This window comes from Ostrinia furnacalis, unplaced genomic scaffold (assembly GCF_004193835.3).
Source record: "Ostrinia furnacalis isolate ACB-3 unplaced genomic scaffold, ASM419383v2 OfSCF1163, whole genome shotgun sequence".
In the NCBI taxonomy this organism is placed as follows: Eukaryota; Metazoa; Arthropoda; class Insecta; order Lepidoptera; family Crambidae; genus Ostrinia; species Ostrinia furnacalis.
This window is the reverse complement of record NW_021131402.1, coordinates 97812-119188: the sequence shown is the minus strand read 5'-3', so window position 1 is coordinate 119188 and position 21377 is coordinate 97812.

Here is a 21377-nt window from a genome sequence, read left to right as displayed (position 1 = left end):
TATGTATCAAATTGTAACGTATATCAATAGAATAAAATGTGTTTGCTCATGACATGCTGCCTTTAAGATTAGGATTTATGACCCTCGTACAATTACCAGCACATCGCATTATAAGTACATAAATATGTACTTAGATACTGTAAAATAACAGCTATTTATTTATTTATTTATTAAGGTACAGCAACAGATTGCAAATCATGGCTTAAAAATAAAGTACATTGAACAAAGATAAACAATTAATTTGCACTCCGATTGTAGCTGAACACAACATTCGTTTTAGTCTAGCTTTGATTTAAGTGATACAGTAAGTCTAATAAATACATGCATGTTAATTTACAATTTGCACCTACACAATTTAAGAAAAGATGCACGAGAAAGTGAGAAAACATCTAGATCCTTGCTAATTTCATTGTAAGCTCTACACATTCGGAACACTGGATTGTTGTACGTTACATTATTCTGACATTTTGGCAGGGAAAAAAGTTTTTGCGTTCTTTTACTACCACCTATCTTAAGTGAAAAATGGCTCAACAGTTCACTGCAGTCACATTCGGAATTCAAGATCTTATAGAGCGTAGCCATGCCAGCAATGCCTCTCCTAGATTGAAGGGTGCTCACCCTAAAAAAGTCGAGTCTGGACTCGACTGGTGTATTGCTAACACATAAGCTACAGTTTAAGTTCTATGTGCTGTCGACTGAACACAAAGCCTACCTATCAAAATTCTATTATCTTCTAATCTAAAAAAGAAAACTAAACCTTATAAAAGCAAAAGATCAGTCAGTGATCTTCTGACTCACTCACTCATCACGAAATTTCAGCAACTACAAGTGCTAGTAGTCTCAAATTTTGCATGGAGGTTCCTTTTAGAATGTAGGTACTCACTAAGAACGGATTTTACGAAACTCCACACCTAAGGGGTCCACGTGTACGAAGTGCGGCGGCTGGTAGTGTAGTATAACTATTAAAAGCTTTTAATCATCATCCAATCTTCACTTCAATTTTTCCTTCTGCAGAATAACACGTACAATACATCATCATCATCATCATCATTTCAGCCACCGGACGTCCACTGCTAAACATAGGCCTCCCCCAATGACTTCCACATCGCACGGTTGGTAGCGGCCTGCATCCAGCGCCTTCATGCTACCTTTATCAGGTCGTCGGTCCACCTTGTGGTTGGACGTTTTCCGGTACGTGGCTCCACTCCAGAATCGTGCTGCACCATATGTGCCCTAATAACATGTAGAAAATGCTTAAATAGATTTTTTTAATTTGTCCCGACTGAAACCCGAACCCAGACCTCTACCCTCAAGTCCTCAACGCACCACTCCACCGGGTCTTTCAATTACCGACCCCATTGACGTCGATCCCATTGTGCACTCCTTGTCGCGATTTAACCTTAACTGGCTACATCCTCGTTGAACCGCCTTTGTGGAGTACAGCACTTCAAGCTACCCACTAGCATCTTATACCTTATGCAGTTGTGATAAGGGTTAGTTTGGAATATGGAGTCAGATGTGCGCAGGATTGTGCATGTCTCGCACATAATAGGTATTCAGTTATATGCTATGTAAACGTTACATTGTTACATTGTAAGGTACAGTAGAGGAATAAATCTTTACATTCTAAAGATTCTAAATTACACATAATACACAATCTAAAAATAAAATAATAGAGTTAGAAGAACTAACTACTTCTCTAATATTGATTTCAAGGTTTTCCATGAAAAACACACGTACGAAGAAAAAAATAAAATAAGTACGAAGATCACACACATAATATTGTACATGAAATCGAAACCAACAGAATGAGTAAGGTACGAGGAAGAAGAACCACTTTCAAAATTGTGATAAATGTTGAACTTTACCACCTGAAAAATAACTCACTTTGAACTTTAACGGTTCTTTTTTGTGTGAAACAACTGCATAGGTAATTCTAATCCGTAAAGCTTTCCCTTTGTTTAGATAAGCTACTACCACAGATTATATTACTTTTTAAGTTACTGTACTACTGTAAGTAAGTGGTAGGCAATTTGTGCTTAACTTTAGCTTAATATAAATGTTATAATTATAACAAAACTAGAGTTTTATTGAATCTTTTAACTCCTAATTAACGGCTGGTTCACACATGTCTCCGTTTTACTGTTCCGTTTCATCGTATACGTTTTTTTATTCGTCGATGTATGTATTACTGTATACAGTATACTTTGTCATGTGTGAAGTCGCTCATACAACAACATACGCCATCGACGTAAAAAAACGTATACGATAAAACGGAACAGTAAAACGGAGACATGTGTGAACCAGCCAGCATGACAAGTCGCTCATACAACGACATACGCCATCGACGAAAAAAAACGTACACGATAAAACGGAACAGTAAAACGGAGACATGTGTGAACCGGCCGTAAGACTTTACAGCAGTTAATAATTGCCTTGTCATAACTTAATTAAAGCCACGCTCAATAAGCCCAATTCCTAAGAACAGTTTTCACCGGAAGCCCACAACAAGGAAGTCCGGATTTAGAGGATTGATAGCCATTATTACGAACGACATAGCGTTCATATTAGTCATACTTCTGGAGTAAATGACATGATTAGTATTTATGTGGGCTTGGTTCTTTGTAAAATACATCACTTCATTTGAAAAATGATTCGTGTTTGAAAGCACGAAACAATTTTCTGTTCGGCTCACAACTCAAAGGTACACTGGTAGAGAATGCCATACAGCGTTAAGTTTGCATTTCGTAACTGTTTTTTTTGCGTGCTGTGACTTTTTTTACCTAACCCCCTGTTAGCCTAAGCGCAGACCACCGGTTTTTAGTCGGCCGATAGTTGGGGCCCGATTTTATTTGTATGAAGAATCAATCGGTGACATGTGCGCACTTTCTATACTGATTAACAGCCCGACCTAACTATCGGCCAACCTAAAATAGGTGGTCTGCGCCTAGGCTTAGCCTACAATCTCACGCGTTGTATTATAAACTGACGGAGTTTAAAATTTCACGTTGACTATTATTAATTTATTTATTTGCTACGTGCTTACTACGTAAGTTCTAAGCGCGTTGTAGTCCGTAGCCAAATTCGTAGCGCCGTGACCGTAACGTGTTCCGTAGTAAAGGTTGCTACGAAAAAATTGCCAAATTTAATTCTGTCATTTTATGAATTTTACGTTATTTTTTTCGCTTGTATGGTTTCTTTTAATCGATTAAAGAAATTGTTATAGATCCAAAGGTAGGATAGAAGGATGAATGCGACTTATTTCTGTGTAAAAAGTACTGATTGTTATTGATGAAACTTTACATAAACGATTGAATAGCCGTGAATAGATTTGACATTGGAGGAACTATTTTTAGCATATTTTTTCCTGAGCATCATAGCATTGTTGGTTGTGATATTATCATAATCCGCACACTATTAATCCACTTCTCAATTTTGAGCACGTCTCTGTTGATAGTATCAAAAGTTTTGTTCAAACTGCGAAAAGCTTAGATACTTCATTATCTTCTGAGATCTAAAGCTTTCGTCGACAACGAAATGTAAATTTTATTGCACATTTGTTTTAAATTACTAATTGACCTCTGTCAGCCTCGCAAAATATTTATTTATCCCTCTCTATACGTATTGTTTCTCAGATTTACCATAAATGTTAAAAATATGCATGTAATATCCCAATTTCAGATACAGATTACTTAGTTGGCCTATTTTATTATATGGCTACCGATTCTTTTGAAAGAAACTTCTTCTTCTTCTTTCGTGTCGACAAACCTACACAGTTTCAGCCCAAAACTCCGCTACAAGAGTGGCGTTGTCAGCAGCTGAAACTGATAGAGGCAGAAGAATACAGTGGGTCTAGACAAAGAGCAAATTATAATCGCAAACCAGTCGAAAAGTGGTCGAAAAGCCCCTTTTTTGTATGAAGTTTTGACGGATTCGATTTTCGATTCGATCAAAAAGTGCGTTTTGTCTAGGGGGGCAGTTTTCTTTTACAATGAATGGAACGAAGTGACGTTAGAAAACCAAGGGGAAGAAAGAGATCAAGCCGAAGTAGTCGCAATATAGAGCTTTAGGATCAAACATCAAAATAAAGGGATCCCACAACAAGTCCCGCTGGCTTCAATGAAATAATCGGTTCTAATGTGGGCAACACTATTTAAAGCTAATCAAACGCGCTTGCAGCACAGTCGCTTTCGATGCGCAGGCGGCGCGACCGCCATCTTGGCACATTCAGTTTGTTCCCATCCGTTGAGCTAGACAGACGTTCGAAGTGTTCAGTTTGACGTTTCCAGTGACAGTTGGTTATGGATATTGCACATGGACGCGGTAAGTCGTGTCGTCTCTTTCTTGTTTATAGGTTTTGTTCAAAAATGACAAAGACAGAGTTTTTAGCTAATTGCTGTTTTAAACCAACTTGACCTTTACAATGGAAAGATAACGACGTAAGGTTATCGGTTTGAAAGCTGTTCAACTGTTAAATTGACTACTTTTTCCCATTTTATAAACTTTTAAAATCACTTGAGTTTCAGAGTATCAAATTAGGTATTTTTCTAAGTTGGTGTCTCACGGACACAAATTATCAGCTATACACTGTACTAAAACTTGACTTTCCTTGTCATAAAACTTAAAAACTTCATTATCTAATATCCCAATCAAAATTTTAATCTATAATAAACTAGCAACACCAAACGTCATATCGCCCGCCCGCATAAAACTTTATTCAATTAGTTCCCTGCTCACGCGCCCAAAACTCAACCGAAGTTCTCAACTATACGTTGAGAATCATCCTAAATTGATAAAATTAAATAAAGAATCACTAACACTGACTGTGGTGACAAGTCTTTATTCATAAAAACAAAAAACAGTTTTATGTCACTTATAAAAAAGTATTTAATTTCCTCTGAGTCAATAAAAAACTTAAAACATTATTTTGTTTTTTGGTAATAATAAAAGCGTTCTAAATATAACATAAAAAAATTACATGCCTAAAAAGCCTAAAAACGTGTAAATGAGTAAATAATAAGTTTTAAATTTAACAAAGGCCTGATTTGTCAAGGAAAACGTAATACAAGGATAATTTTGTATTTTGTATGAAATGTAGACCATTCAACTCGTGGTAAGGCGCTCGAATGCTTTTATTAGTATTGGTGAACGACAAACGCACAGAGGCATACCTACTTAACATTAGAAAAACAACGGTTAATACCAAATACTTGTAGCTCAGAGATTAATGCCTGTAAACGTTATTATTTCAAGTAATGATTGTATTTATAACTTTGAGGTGATTCAATTTAAAATTGACAAAACATTGGACGTCATTTGGCTGAAACGAACGAACGAAATTTGGGTTACCTAAGCTCTAGATGTCTCTTCTGATAAATGTTTTACAATAATATTAAGAAAGAAACGTATTCGTTTTTGAAAGAACTAACTAACTCAACTATGTTTTTAAGTAATATGTAGCTGTGTACTAGTATATTGGAATATAAAAAAAAAAATGTAGAGTCACGCATTATGAAGAGATTATTCGTAGTTGTTGTTATTGGTTGGTATAAAAGGCCTTATCGTCTCTTCGCAGACAAATAGACTATAAAAATCATAATCGGGTTTCTCACATTTTGTATTCACTTAGTTTAAGAGAGAGAATGTAGCTCCTGATATTTTATAAAGTTTTTTTATGGCAATCCGCGCAGTTTGCGCCGTGCTAGAGTCAATGTATGAAAAGTTTCTATGTTTTTTCCGTTAGCTGATTAGAGCAGTAGAAAAGTGAGTCATACATACTGCGCTAATTGTCATCAAATTAGTTTTTAGCGAGCTGGCTGAATCATACCTTTTTAAGCGACTTCTAAAATGTGTGCTATGTTGTATAAAATAGTTTTTATGATGTTTTACGAGGCTTATAGCAAAAATGTGAAATAATCTGAAAGTTTCATTTAGAGAAATACGCAGTAATAAGTACCAGATAACCAGATACTCAAAAAGTTTATCAAAAACATGTAATTTGTTTTTAAATACCTACACTAAATATTTTCGCGCCAATACTTATCTCTACAACACACCTCTTTTATCTTTGACACCTACAGACGCCATAAAAAACAAAAACGGTGTTCTATATTCAAATACAAATTCCTCCTTGTTGATGCTTGTCGCTCAATGAACAAGAGCGAAGACAACCGCCCGTTTGTAGGGCGTCAAACATGATAATACGGGGTGGCAACTCTACTATAGATAAGAAAGGGCAAAAGTTAAAGATGTGTATTATAAAGAGCCACTGATATCGCTAACGCGACAGAGTGATGAACTTAACTGAAGTAAACAGTCGCTTTATTTATAGGTTTTCGAACGCATTGTTTTGACTTCGAAGTCATGTTGCCGACATATTATTATACCGCTTTAAGTTTGAAATGTGTTTATTACTGTTTAAATGGCGATATTTTATATGCATTGCAGGTCATTAAACTTCGTAATCTCTCGGGCAGCTTTTTACCTAATTTTTCTCATGACTGATTCGTGTACCAGTGATAAAATTACCACAGACCATACTTTATTTCTTGCCTTTTTAAGTCCGTTCTATTTTAGCGCGAACGTTACTGGCTGGCTCCTTAACCGCTGAGAGGCAATTAAAAAATGATCTTTTAAATTTCGAATTACGAACAGGCGGCGGGCGGGACCGAAAACGCGCGCTGGTCATTCATCCCGTTGCCATATGGGCGCGCACGCAGCACTTCGAACGTTCTCACAAATTAGAGTTGACACGTGCATTATTTGCATATCTTTTTTATTTAAAAAAATTAAACTAAACAAAAGTATTAGCAAAATACTAGATCTGACGATATTTTTTGTTTTTACAAAATAAACACTATCGTGTTTTTTAAAAAGGTCGTGCGAAAATGTTGTAAAGTCTATGTAACTACATTTATTACAATGATTGTGGGCGTGTAGGATTGTTAAATCACACCTCAGACGCCTTCGTCCATTGAATTAGAAGAATTAGAGTCCATTGGTATAACTGGGTAATCGTTTGAATCACTGGGAGTGACAGATATTTGTCTCATTGAAGAAAATAAGGCAATAATATGTTTATTAAAGAGTCCTTTTCATGTTTATTATACTCATTTCACACTGTGTGACATTATACTATCCTCAAACAGGTATTTGGATTGATGGTAAAGTAAACCAATCACCGATAGACTTTTAGGAGGAAAATATTTTCAGCTACTGTTGCTCACTTTTTATCTATGTAACACAATGAATATTGATAATATTTATTAAATATTTAATTTATTTTGAAGCATTTTCCTAAAAGGTTTCATTCAAGCTTTATTGGGTACTAATTCTTCAAAGAAATTAAGCCCATTTTAAACAAGAGGTCTTCACAACGAGGTAATCACCTCAATTGACAATTTGACATAGAGGTCAGATTTTTCGACCTGCGGCCAAGCGGACACAGCCAGTTTCGTTCGATTCTAAAGTCTATGGAGCACGGATGCTACCAATTGAGTAATTAAAGATCGTACTACACTTGCGTACTTAGTAGCGCTGCGGAATTCGGTTTCGTTTTGTCATTTTTAGAGTTAGCGCTTTTTTCCTAATGGATGTTTTTTAGACTAGTGCATGTCATCAAGTATTCTATCTATCGTTTCACTAGGTCTTTAGAGATATAAAACCACAGATTACGTAAACTGTAGATGTTTCGACTTTAACTAAGCAAAATTGATGAGAAGATTAAGGGAAAATTCAGATGAAAATAAAAATTTCGATAAGGTGATGGAAAAACGCTTTTCTGAAGATGATGTAGATTTAAGTACCAACTTACCTAGATTTCAATACATTTTAAAAATATGTAAATTTATGACATTTTACATGACACACACAGTCACTTTCTTTGAATACACTTGCTCCTGAAATACATTTTTCTTTAGTTTAGAAATACATTTTCTCGTGAAATACATTTTTTTATACTAAGTCAATGAAAATAATTGTATTTCAATATTATTATTGAAATACAATTATTCTTATAGCAATCTTTAGTAAACTAAGATGTGTTAGACCTTACATAAGTCAAATTAATATACGAGTATTTGTCTATTAGATTTAAATCTACAGTATTATGCACATAAGTTACATTTTGCGTAAATACTGTTGATATCAAACACTTACAAACTTCATTATAGCGTCTGTCACGGCCCGATGCATGAGTCATTGCAGTCATTCTGGGATGCAAGACGAAATGCACTCGTAATTACTTGCCATATTATGTGCAACGACATGCAGCTTTTTATAAATTTTTTTGTCAAATAAAATTATTTGTTGGACTAAAAATTGGTATGGTAAACGCAATATGAAGTTAATTGATTTTGTAATATTTCTTAGTAAAACAAACATATTAATTTGTAATGACTTTCATAGATTTTTGCCTATACTTACTCTAAAATAGTACTTACCTACTACGAGTACAAGTGTAATACATAGATTTCCTACTGAAAATACCTAGTATAGTTAATAGTTATTTTAGCAGTTTTCACCTCCAAAGTGTCGTAAAGTTAGCGGCTTTTGTGCAAGCTCAAAAAGTAGGATTCTAGTAACAAAGCCTACGGGTTTGATTCCCAGTTGAAACACTCAAAGTTTCAAACAAAGTGGTTCATAAAAGCATAAGTAGAGTCGAAGCTCATGGGTTGACACCTAGTTAAAGCACACAAACTCAACATATCATTAAAGCTTATGTAGAGTCCTAACGCTTCGTCCTGTTAAAAGTATTATTGATACTGTTTGTTAATAGCACATCAGTCCACATTTTTGTTGCAAAATATCATCTATTAAAGCTACAGAAAGTTAAGCTTGATGTGCCGCCCTATAGACAAGAGCATTCCCACAGCCGTCATAACTAGCGGAGTTTAACCGCGAGTTATGTGACGAAAATAAGACTGCTCATGCGTTCAATTAACCGTCTGGATTCACAATTATTGTCCAGATGAGCGGCGGCGCGCGCGCAACTTATCAGATGTCACTTTTGTCTGACAACTTATGGTTGTCAGACAAAAGTGACTTTTAAATTAATTGTATAAAGGTCTAAATTGGGATTAGGTTCGAAAAGAATTGACTATTAAAAAATTCATATCAATATTAAATTAATTTGCTATTTTAGGGAAGTTTTCTATTAATTTTTTTAAAAAGACTCGTTAACACCTCTGTAGCTAAATGCTTGTGTTACGAGTGGGTCCATCAATAGTTTGATTGTGACATATTTGGCTAATACGGTGTAAGACATATTTCAAATTAAAAAAAAACAATCAAAAGAGAACCTGTGCAGCTGTACTACGCATAGTCCGTGGCATAGTTTTCAAGAATGTTGAAGAAGATAAATAACTTAAATAAATCGAATTCGAAGTCAGAGCCACCCGGCAAGCGAAAGGTCGTGGGTTCGATTTCTACCTTGGGAAATTCTATTTTTTTAATAATTAAGATGTGTAGGTACTACACTAATATCATTTTAAGAATATACAAGTGATACAAGCCAGGGTATACGATAGTCTATAAATTTTTTGCAGACTAACTTTTGACATAACTTTGAGAGCGGTTTCGGACTATGTCCGATCCGCCCCTGATCCGTATCCGTGGAAAAACGGTTCGAAATAATCGTAAATATTTGTATGGTAGTTTACGGACCGATCCGATTTCTCTAGTTAATTTTCTAGATCCGTAATTCACGGATTTGGATCAGATCCGGATCGGGGGTAGTGCGAAGTCGCTCCGAGAATATATCCATCAGAAGAAGAAAGGAGCAAAAAAGAAGAAGACAGAAGAATTCCAAACTAAATCTTGTTCCTAAGTACTAGTGCCGCAGGAGTGTTTTGCCTATCTCCTGCTGCTTAAGTGCTTATCAATGAGGATTTAGACATATTTCTACGGCACCAGAAGACAGAATAAAGAAGAAAGAAGAGAAGAGAAGATACTAAAAATACATGAAACCATTCTAGATCTTAGTATAATAATTTGTAGACTTAAACCTAAATATTCCTATGCCGCTTTGACTAAAATATATAGTTTTGTCCTAAGGTTCTATATCTGATATAATAATATGTAACTTGGACTCGATATGATGATTGATTACTTTTAAAAGTATACAAAAAGATAGGGATACTGTTGTTGCACGTTTCTAAGCCGAATTACCAAAAAAATAGTTTTTAATAATCTTATAATGTTCTTTCATCTATGTATAAACTTTTTTTTTTGTAAGTGTTTATTAAAAACGCGCGTTGGATTTGCCACCAGTTGACAGCACTGGCGAGTAATAGTAACTTGTTAGTGACGTAGCTATCACTGAAGGCATTCCTAGAAAAAAGAGAGACTTCCATAAATATAAACCGAAATAAAACCATAGTGAATCACTATCCAGAGCGAGCTTCATCCGGAATCTTCAATCAAAGAGGAACTGTTCCTCCTAGCGTAGTTCCTCTGTGGAGGAGGATTCCGGGTAAAACTCGCTTCCATCTGCTGCCTGATCATCACTTTCCATCAGGTGAGATGGAGAACTAAGCTTCTCCGTTATGGGTAAAAATATATTAAATAGATTTTTTAGTAAGATATTGTGTAAAACATAATTAAAAATAGAATAAGATAAAGACAGCCCTATGTTTCACAATTTTGAAACAGGAACATCGAAATAATAGAACAGCGGGTCTAGNGTCCATTTTTAAATAATACTTCGATCATAGAATTATAATCATACTAAAACGCAAGCCAGCGTCCTGACGGGCGAGCGCGTGACACTCGACTGATATAATACCCGCCGGCGGGGCGCTTCGCTGTAGGTAATTATCGGATGTACCGCGCGGAGTGAGCCAGGCCTGACGGTACCTAAGCTACGTCTCTTCCAAATTTCAAGTGCCTACGTTTAGCCGTTTAGGCTGTCCGTTGATCTGTCAGTCAGTCAGTCAGTTTCTCCTTTTATATATTTAGATACTAATATTATAAATGCGAAAGTAACTCTGTCTGTCTGTCTGTCTTGCTTTCACGCCTAAACCACTGAACCGATTTTGATGAAATTTGGCATAGAGATAGTTTGAGTCCTGGGAAAGGACATAGAATCCCGGTTTTTGAAACAGAGGCGCGCACGATTAAGTTTTTCTGTGACAGAAAAAATTCCACGCGGGCGAGGCCGCGGGCGGAAAGCTAGTATTTCATATATAATAATTTGTAATGACTTTCATAGATTTTTGCCTATACTTACTCTAAAATAGTCTTATTACGAGTACGAGTGTAATACTTACATAGATTTCATAAGTACTGAAAATAGTAGAGTATAGTTATTTAGCAGTTTTCACTTCCAAAGTGTTGTAAAGGTAGTTAGCGGCCTTTGCGTAAGCTCATAAAGTAGTATTCTAGTAACAAAGCCTATGAGTTTGATTCCCAGTTAAAACACTCAAAGTTTCAAACAAAGTGGTTCATAAAAGGATAAGTAGAGTCCAAGCCCATGGGTTTGACACCTAGTTAAAGCACACAAACTCAACAAAGCATTAAAGCTTATAATATGTAGAGTCCTACTAACGCTTCGTCCTGTTAAAAGTATTGATACTGTTTGTTAATAGCACATCAGACTCCACATTTTTGTTGCAAAATATCATCTTTTAAAGCTACAGAAAGTTAAACTTGATGTGCCGCCCTATAGACAAGAGCATTCCCACAGCCGTCATAACTAGCTGAGTTTAACCGCGAGTTATGTGACGAAAATAAGACTGCTCATGCGTTCAATTAACCGTCTGGATTCACAATTATTGTCCAGATGAGCGGCGGCGCGCGCGCAGCTTAAAGCAGGTTGGTTGTCAGACAAAAGCGACTTTTAAGTAAATCGTATTAAGGTCTAAATTGGGACTATGTTCAAAAAGTATTAACTTAATTTGCTAATTTGTGGAAGTTTTCTATTCGATTTTTTTAAAATACTTGTTCTTAAGTTCTTAATAGCTCCTCTGGAGCTAAATGCTTGTGTTACGAGTGGGCTCATCAATAGTTTGATTGTGACATATTTGACATTTACGGCATAAGACATTTTTTATTTCATAAAAAAAGGAATCAAAAAGAACCTGTGCAGTTGTACTACGCATAGTCCGTGGCATAGTTTTTAAGAATGTTGAAGAAGATAAATAATTTAAAAAAATCGAATTCGAAGTCAGAACAGTCACCCGGCAAGCGAAAGTTCGTGGGTTCGATTTCCACCTTGGGATATTCTATTTTTCATTATTTAAAATATACTACACTAATATCATTTTAAGAATATAACTAGCCAGGGTATACGATACATAATCTAAACATTTTTTGCAGCACAACTTTTGACATGATTTTGTGAGCGGTTTCGGACTACGTCCGATCCGCCCCTGATCCGTATCCGTGNTACACATAAAAAAATACAACCGAAACTTAACATAAATTTTAAGGGACAGGTAATTAACGCTGTTCAACATACAAAATTTTTAGGAATAACTTTGGACAGTCATTGTGATTGGAAGCAACATATATTTGAAATCTGTTCAAAGCTGAATAGGTTTGTTTTCGCTCTTAGACGTATTAGTCAAATTGTATCTCAAGAGGCTGCTATCACTGCTTACAATGGCTATGTAAATTCATCTTTGCGCTATGGAGCTTTAATCTGGGGAAACTCTGTACATAGGGATAAGGCATTTATTATGCAAAAGAAATGTATTCGAGCTATTTTTGGACTACAACAAATAGACTCCTGTCGTCCCTTTTTTAGAAAATATAATCTGTTAACTTTACCTTGCCTTTACATTTTTGACTGTTGTTTATTTGTCCAACAAAATCAAGACTTGTTTATTCAGAAATTTCAAATTTCAAATCGAAACCTACGCTCTGTATACAGAAATAAACTAGTAAGGCCTCAGACAAAATTAACACTAGCATCAAGGAATGCTTTTATTATGTGTATAAAAATATATAATAAACTACCAGACGATTTTAAAGAACTAAAATTCTCAAAATTTAGAAATGTTATTAAAGAATGGTTAACTAAAAAATGTTTTTATAGTGTACAAGAATACCTAGATTATAAATAAATATGTTTAGATATAAAAATTAAAAATGTGTATACGCCTGAAAGGGTAGGATCAAGTGATACTCTGTAATTAATTTAAGATCTTTCTGTAACCTTGTTTCTATACACAATAAAGAACTTACTTACTTACTTACTTACTTACGAGGAAAAACGGTTCGAAATAATCGTAAAATTATTTGTATGGTAGTTTATGGACCGATCCGATTTCTCTAGTTAATTTTCTAGATCCGTAAATTCACGGATTCGGATCAGATCCGGATCGAGGGTAGTGCGAAGTCGCTCCGAAAATATATCCATCAGAAGAAGAAAGGAGCAAAAAAGAAGAGGACAGAAGAATTCTAAACTAAATCTTGTTCCTAAGTACTAGTGCCGCAGGAGTGTTTTGCCTATCTCCTGCTGCTTAAGTGCTTATCAATGAGGATTTAGACATATTTCTACGGCACCAGAATGCAAGAAAGAAGAGAAGATACGAAAATTATAGGAAACAATTGAAGATCCTAGCACAATAACAATCATTTATTTGCAAACGTATAACTATCATTTCACATCACACAGCACTGGCCCATTTATTGTCTCGAAGAAGTGGTAGGGTTAATACTGGGACGTGTGAAAGTGCTTTTTAAAAGCCTAATATTTGCAAAAATAAATGAAATTTATGAGTTTTTTCATAATTATACCGCTTTGATGTATTGTAAATACCTACCTTAGATAAAGCAATTCTAAGGACTGTCATAGTTTTGTATAAAATGGATTATAAGTCTTGTTTTTACTTACTACTAATAAAATTGTAACCTACAAAGGAAGGGATCAAAAAATATAAATTATCTTGTAAGTTTTCTAATCAGTAAGTTAATGCCAGTTGGTAGCACTGGCGAGTAACTTCTGTAACTCGTATTAACTTCTGTAAAATTGATTTTACAATTGTTAAGTTTCTTTTGTCATATAAGTTTTAGTTTAAGTTTATTGTAAACTTGTTTGTAGTTCATTCAATAAATAAAAATAAAAACTAGTGAGCGTAAATTGCTATAGATGCAAGCGCTAAAGTTGTTTTGAGAAACAAAATAACCAAAAATATTAGATATAAAATATTTGTTTTGGGCAATTCTATGGAATTTGTAGACTTTCGCTCATGAGCAACCTAAGGCTAAAAACAATAAAAACATAGTTGTGTATCATAAAATATGTGAATCATTTACCCAGAGCGAACTTCACCTGGAATCTTCAAGCAAAGAAGAACTTGTTGTTCTGACACAGCTCCTCTGTGGTTGAGGATTCCGGGCGAGCTCGCTTCCACCTTCGCCTTCAAGGGAGTTGGAGAACTAAGTATATGGGTAAAAAAAATATAATAAAATAAATTATATTTAAGTAAGATATTATGAAAAACTTGTAAAAAAATAGAATAAGGTAAAGACAGCTCACACAGTAATAACTAAATATTAGAACATAATCATCATCATTTCAGCCATAGGACGTCCATTGCTGAATTAGAAAATAGAACAGAATACCAGTATTGAATGTTCACAACAAACAAACTATTGGTGGTATCTACAAGTTGCGTAAAAAAAACCCAAAATCAAATCGGATCAGAGTAAGAAAAGAATAGCTTTAGTATGACCAAAATAACAAATCAGAAAGAAAAAAAAAAGAATTATTCATATGTTTTGCGAAAGAGACAGTCTAAATGAACGCACTTCTAGTCTCCTATCTAGCTCAAATACAATACTTATGAACCCTTATATAGGTACAACCCAAAGGACTGCTTAAAGCCCGAACTAAAACTGAGCTCCCACTCATCATCATAATTTCAGTCACAGGACGTCCACTGCTGAACATAGGCCTCCCCCAATGATTTCCATATCGCCCGGTTTGTAGCGGCCTGCATTCAGCGCCTTCCTGCTAACTTTATAAGGTCAAGCCCGCGCTCGCTTATGTGGAAATAACGAAATGATTGATTGTTCGTTGTTGAGTTCGATGATGAGATGTTGATTCGTTAGTCAAACAAATCTCCTCTCCTTTTCGCTTTGGTGGAAACCGGGCCTTAACCAATCATAGCAAGTGCGACTGACAGTCAATTTATTTATTATCATCACTGGGACAGCAATTTATCAATTCGTCCGATCAAAGCAACTGCAATGAGGATCAGTACTGTTGTAGAAAATTCAATAAAACTAGTATCTACGTTAATCTTTAAGACATAAGAAAGATATATCTTTTTGAATTATCCAAATCGGACCATTACTTACGAAGATATTAAGTAATAAACATAGGCCGTTTTTGCCGCTAAAAGTCAACGTACGCAAGGCCGCGTGACGTCATTATATCCGAATCGAGCGCAGCCGGCGTACTAATGGGATGGAAAATATTTTTTTCCGGCTAAACTATCAGTTTTAGAAAAAAACTTTTAATAACATTTATTCTTCAAAATAAAGTAACCTATCGACCAGTAATTTTTAAAAATAAAAATTGTGAAAAATAAGTATTGCTATGTCCAAAAACCACATTTTCATAGGATTCGATGCAATGCGGAGACGCGGTTGGGGTGAGTGTAACTTAATGATTGTTTGTATTGAACATAATAATACAAAATTACCTATCGATAGCTTACTTTATTCTGATGAATAAATGTCATTACAAGTTTTTCTCTAAAACTGATAATTTGGCTAGAAAAAAATATTTTCTATCCACGCAGTACGCCGGCAGCGTTCGGATCGGATATAACGACGTCATCGTCCCCGCGCCGGGCGGTCAGTGAACTTTTTTAGTAATTTGGCCATAACTTCGTCAATTTTTGTCGTAGAACAAAAATTTTTGCACTGTGTATTAAGGATTTCTTAGCCCTATAAATCTGCATTCACAGCTAAAAATCGAAATGATCCTCATTGTAGGCTCAACGATAAAATTGCCGGGGGGTTTGTGTTTAAATTAAGAATTTCCGTTACATTCTATGGGTCTTTCCTCCTCTTTATTGAGGGGAAAGAAATTGAATTATTTAGTTTGATCATTATACGAGAAGACTCATTGAGAGATTATTTTGTAACTTCTCTCTCGGGAGCTGGTGACAAGTATAAAAAAATCATAGAACCAGAACAACCATAAAATCTCTTCCTCAGACCTTTTTAAGACATTTATTTTTTGGTCCATCGACCACAAAGTAAATAACTACAAAATTGCTAGTTTAACGATGACGTTGCTGGGAGTTTCTTTGAAATATCTGCGGGCTCAACCAACAGTAAGATTGCTGGAAAGTTTTAGCACGATTCTAAAACCCGCCTTAGACGACTTATTTATAACCACATGGTCTTTACTCTTTTATTATCAGTAAGAATAACACTCAATTTACCAATTTCCGTCACCCAACGTGAGAGAGCTATTTATCAATCTATCAATGCAAACTGCAATTGCAAGCTTAACGATAACATTGCTATAAATTGAGTTTAAATTGCGAATATCCTCGGGATGAATACAGATTCTGTGGTTGTCAAACACCACAATCTATTAATCTAACGACGTCAATGCAAAATAACTGCAATTGCAAGCTTAACGATAAAATTGCCGGTAATTGTTATTCCTCACGGCGGTCCATTAGTTAAGTAAGAATGACAATATTAGCCAATTTTCCAATTTCTATCCCCTATCATGGGTCCGGCAATTTTGTCAACCTCAATGCAAATAACTGTAATAGGTAGCAATAATACCGAAAATTGTGTGCCACTTCTCTGTATATTTCTTATATTCCAATTTAGGAGAATTTAGTTGATATTACGAATATCCTATTCAGGTTAAAAATACGACGATCAATAGCATAACACCGAATGTATGCAATTGCAGGCTTAACGATGTAATTGTCGGGGACTTGTTTGTTGATCTTGATAGCCATCGTTACAAGTGCAACTAGCGGACAATTTATCAATCATCACCCTCCGTGCGAAAGCAATTTTTCAATCCGTCGATCGTTCTTAAAACGAATCACGGTTTAACGATAAAATTGCCGGAGATTCTATTTGTTGGCCTTGCAGAGATTCTTGTGTACCCTCCACAATAACAACCGCTGTGCGTGCAAGTAAGATTGACAGACGATTTTCCAATTTATCACCCTCCATGGGAGAGCAATTTATTAATTCGTGAACTCAATGCAAATAACTGCAATTGCAATGCTCAACGATAAAATTGCTGTGATTTGAGCTTGATTAGAATATCCTATGGATAAATTGCACTGATCTATCGTGGGACTTAAATTCGTCGTTTTTAATGTGAATGGTTGCAGGTTTAACGATGAAATTGCAGAGAATTGCTGGTCTTGTGAGGTTCTAAAGAAGTTCTTTATTGTCGCTCATAGCAAGTGAGAATGACTACCAATTTACTAATCTCTATCAACCAATGTTAGATATCAATTTATCAATCCATCGAAATCTAAGCAAATTGCTGAAATTGCGAGCTCAACTACTAAATTGTCAATATAAATTCTACAACGAGAATAGTTGCAGTTGCAGGCTTAACGATGAAATTGCCAGGGATGTTTTTTGTGAGATTGACAGACAATTGACCAATTGTCACCTAACGTGAAAAGCAATTTATCAATTTGTCTATTTCAATACAATGTAACTGATTCAACGATAATTTATTGACGTGATTATTTTGTGTTAAAGGACGAGGATCAAACCGACCGACGTTGTGGAACATCAATCAATGCAAATAACTGCAATTGCAGGCTTAATGATGAAATTGTCGGGAATGGGGTCGGTCGTCCTTTTGATCGTTATACTACTACTCTATTACCACTCGTGGCAAGTAAGAATGACAGTAAATTTTTCAATTTCCATCACCCAACGTGTGATAACAATTTATCAATCATCGACTACTATGCAAATAACTGCAATTGCAGACTTAACGATGAAATTGCTGGGAATATTTTCGTTGTCCTTGTATACTGGGATGGCAAGTAAGATTGACAGACCATTTATCAATTTCTATCACCTATTTGTGACGGCAATTTATCAATTCATCGAATCTATGCAAATAACTGCAATTGCAGGCTTAACGACGAAATTGCTGGGAATATTATGCATTGGCCTTGCAATCTTAATAGGGTGACAAGTGAGACTGACACACCATTTACCTATCAATTTCATACGGCAATTTATCAATTCGTCGATGGCAATGCAAGTTCCATTGCAGGCTCAACGATAAAATTGCCAGGAGTTAAATTTGAATTGCGAATATCCTCTAAATTAATCTGAATACAAAAAATACATAGTATAAAAGGTTTGAATAGCTGTACCAATTTTTCTATTGCTGTAATAATAAAAGAAATTGTTATGTATCATATCATACATGGGTACAAGTCGACAAAATATTCGTTCAACAATTCAGCGTCCAAAACCAGTCAAAGCCACGTGTGTGGTTTAATAGAACTAATATCTCCAACTACGGCGGTGCTTGCTAAATTCCTATTTGTGTACCACAAGGTCAATAAGATACCGCAGCTCTAATACGTAACAATAGCATCCTGAATGCACTTACAGGTCCTTGTGGTTACATGACTCTATTGTCCCCTCGTTGCAAGTGATAACGGGNGTTTGCGATGGCATTTTGACTAGACCCACAGAATACCAGTGTTGTTCACAATAAACCAAATATTGGTGGTTGTTGCGTAAAAAACCCTAAATATATTATGAAGCTATCAAACCTGATCTGAGCATTACAGAAAAAAAAGTTGATTAAAGTAGGTATGACGAAAATAATAAATCAGAAAGAAAAAAAAAAGTGTTTCGAGATGTCAGTCTAAATCCAATACTTATGAACCCTTCAGCTGAAAAGGACTGCTTAAAGCCCGAACTGCTTGATTTCCGAACTGAAGCTAAGCTCCCGCTCATCATCATAATTTCAGTCACAGGACGTCCACTGCTGAACATAGGCCTCCCCCAATGATTTCCACATCGCCCGGTTGGTAGCGGCCTGCATCCAGCGCCTTCCGACCTTTATGAGGTCGAGCCCGCGTTCGCTTATGTGGAAATAACGAAATGTGATTGGTTATTTAAACACATCTCCTCTCCTTTCCGCTTTGGTGGCAACCGGACCTTAAAACCAATCATAGCAAGTGCGACTGACAGTCAATTTATTTATTATCATCACTGGGACAGCAATTTATCAATTCGTCCGATCAAAGCAACTGCAATTGTAGGCTTAACGATAAAATTGCCGGGGTTTGTGTTTAAATTAATAATTTCCGTTACTTTCTGTGGGTCTTTCCTCCTCTTTATTGAGGGGAAAGAAATTGAATTATTTAGTTTGATCATTATACAAGTAAGACTCATTGAGAGATTATTTTTTGGTAATGATGGATTATCCATCCGACCAATTTCGGCCATGGCGACCACTCCGACTCCTAGTTGTCTTGGCGGCGCTGGTAATATATTTTGTAACTTCTCTTGGGGGAGCTGGTGACAAGTATAAAAAAATCTCCCACAACAACCATAATAATCCACAAATGGCAGCTCTCTTCCTCAGACCTTTTTGACATACGTTATTTTTTTATCCATCGACCACAAAGCAAATAACTACAAAATTGCTAGTATAACGATGACATTGCTGGTAGGTTATTTGAAATATCTGCGGCTTCAACCTTCAACCTTCAACAGTACGATTGCTGGAAAGTTTTAATACATGAAATCATAATATCAATAGCTAAACTACAGCACTTAGGCGACTTATTTATAACCACATGGTCCTTACTATTTTATTATCAGTAGGTAAGAATAACACTCAATTTAAAAATTTCCGTCACCCGACGTGAGAAGGCAATTTATCAATCTATCGTTATCAATGCAAACTGCAATTGCAGCTTAACGATAAAATTGCTAAAAAAAATTAGTTTAAATTGCGAATATCCTCAGGATAAATACAGATTCTGCGATTATCAAACACCACAATCTGTTAATCTAACGACGTCAATGCAAAATAACTGCAATTGCAGGCTTAACGATAAAATTGCCAGTAATTGTTAGTCCTCACGGCGGTCCGTTACCATTAGATAAGTGAGAATGACTAGGACAGCCAATTTTTCAATTTCTATCCCTATTAAGGGTCCGGCAATTTTGTCAATCTCAATGCAAATAACTGTAATAGCAATAATACCCTAAATTGTGTGCTACTTCTCCGTGTATTCCAATTTCAGAGAATTTAGGTAGTTGATATTACGAATATCCTCTTCAGATTAAAAATACGACGATCAATTGCATAACACCGAAGGCTTAACGATGTAATTGTCGGGTACTTGTTTGTTGACCTTGTTATCCATCGTTACAAGTGCAACTAGCGGGCAATTTATCAATCATCACCCTCCGTGCGAAAGCAATTTTTCAATCCGTCAATCGTTCTTAAAACGAATCACGGTTTAACGATAAAATTGCCGGAGATTCTATTTGTTGGCCTTGCAGAGATTCTTGTGTACCCTCCACAATAATAACCGCTGTGCAAGTAAGATTGACAGACGATTTTCCAATCTATCACCCTCCATGGGAGAGCAATTTATTAATTCGTGAACTCAATGCAAATAACTGCAATTGCAATGCTCAACGATAAAATTGCTGTGATTTGAGCTTGATTAGAATATCCTATGGATAAATTGCACTGACTATCGTGGGACTTAAATTCGTCGTTCTCAATGCGAATGGTTGCAGGTTTAACGATGAAATTGCAGAGGATTGCTGGCCGTGTGATGTTCTAGAGCAATTCTCAATTTCTTTTCATGTCAAGTGAGAATGACAACCAATTTACTAATCTCCATCAACCAATGTTAGATATCAATTTATCAATCCATCGAAATCAATGCAAATTGCTGCAATTGCGAGCTCAACTACGAAATTGCCAATATAAATTCTACGACAAAAGAATGGTTGCAGTTGCAGGTTTAACGATGAAATTGCCAGGGATGTTTTTTGTCAGATTGGCAGCCAATTGACCAATTGTCACCCAACGTGAGAAGCAATTTATCAATTTGTCTATTTTAACACAATGTAACTGATTCAACAACAAGATTGCCGTGATTTGTGTTAAAGGACGAGGATCAAACGCACCGACCCGTTGCAGGCTTAACGATGAATTTGTCGGGAATGGGATCGGTCGTCCTTTTGTTCGTTATACTAATATCACTCGTGGCAAGTAAGAATGACAGTCAATTTTTCAATTTCCAACACCCAACGTGTTATAGCAATTTATCAATTCATCGACTACTATGCAAATAACTGCAATTGCAGACTTAACGATGAAATTGATGGGAATATGTTCGTAGTCCTTGTATACTGGGATGACATGT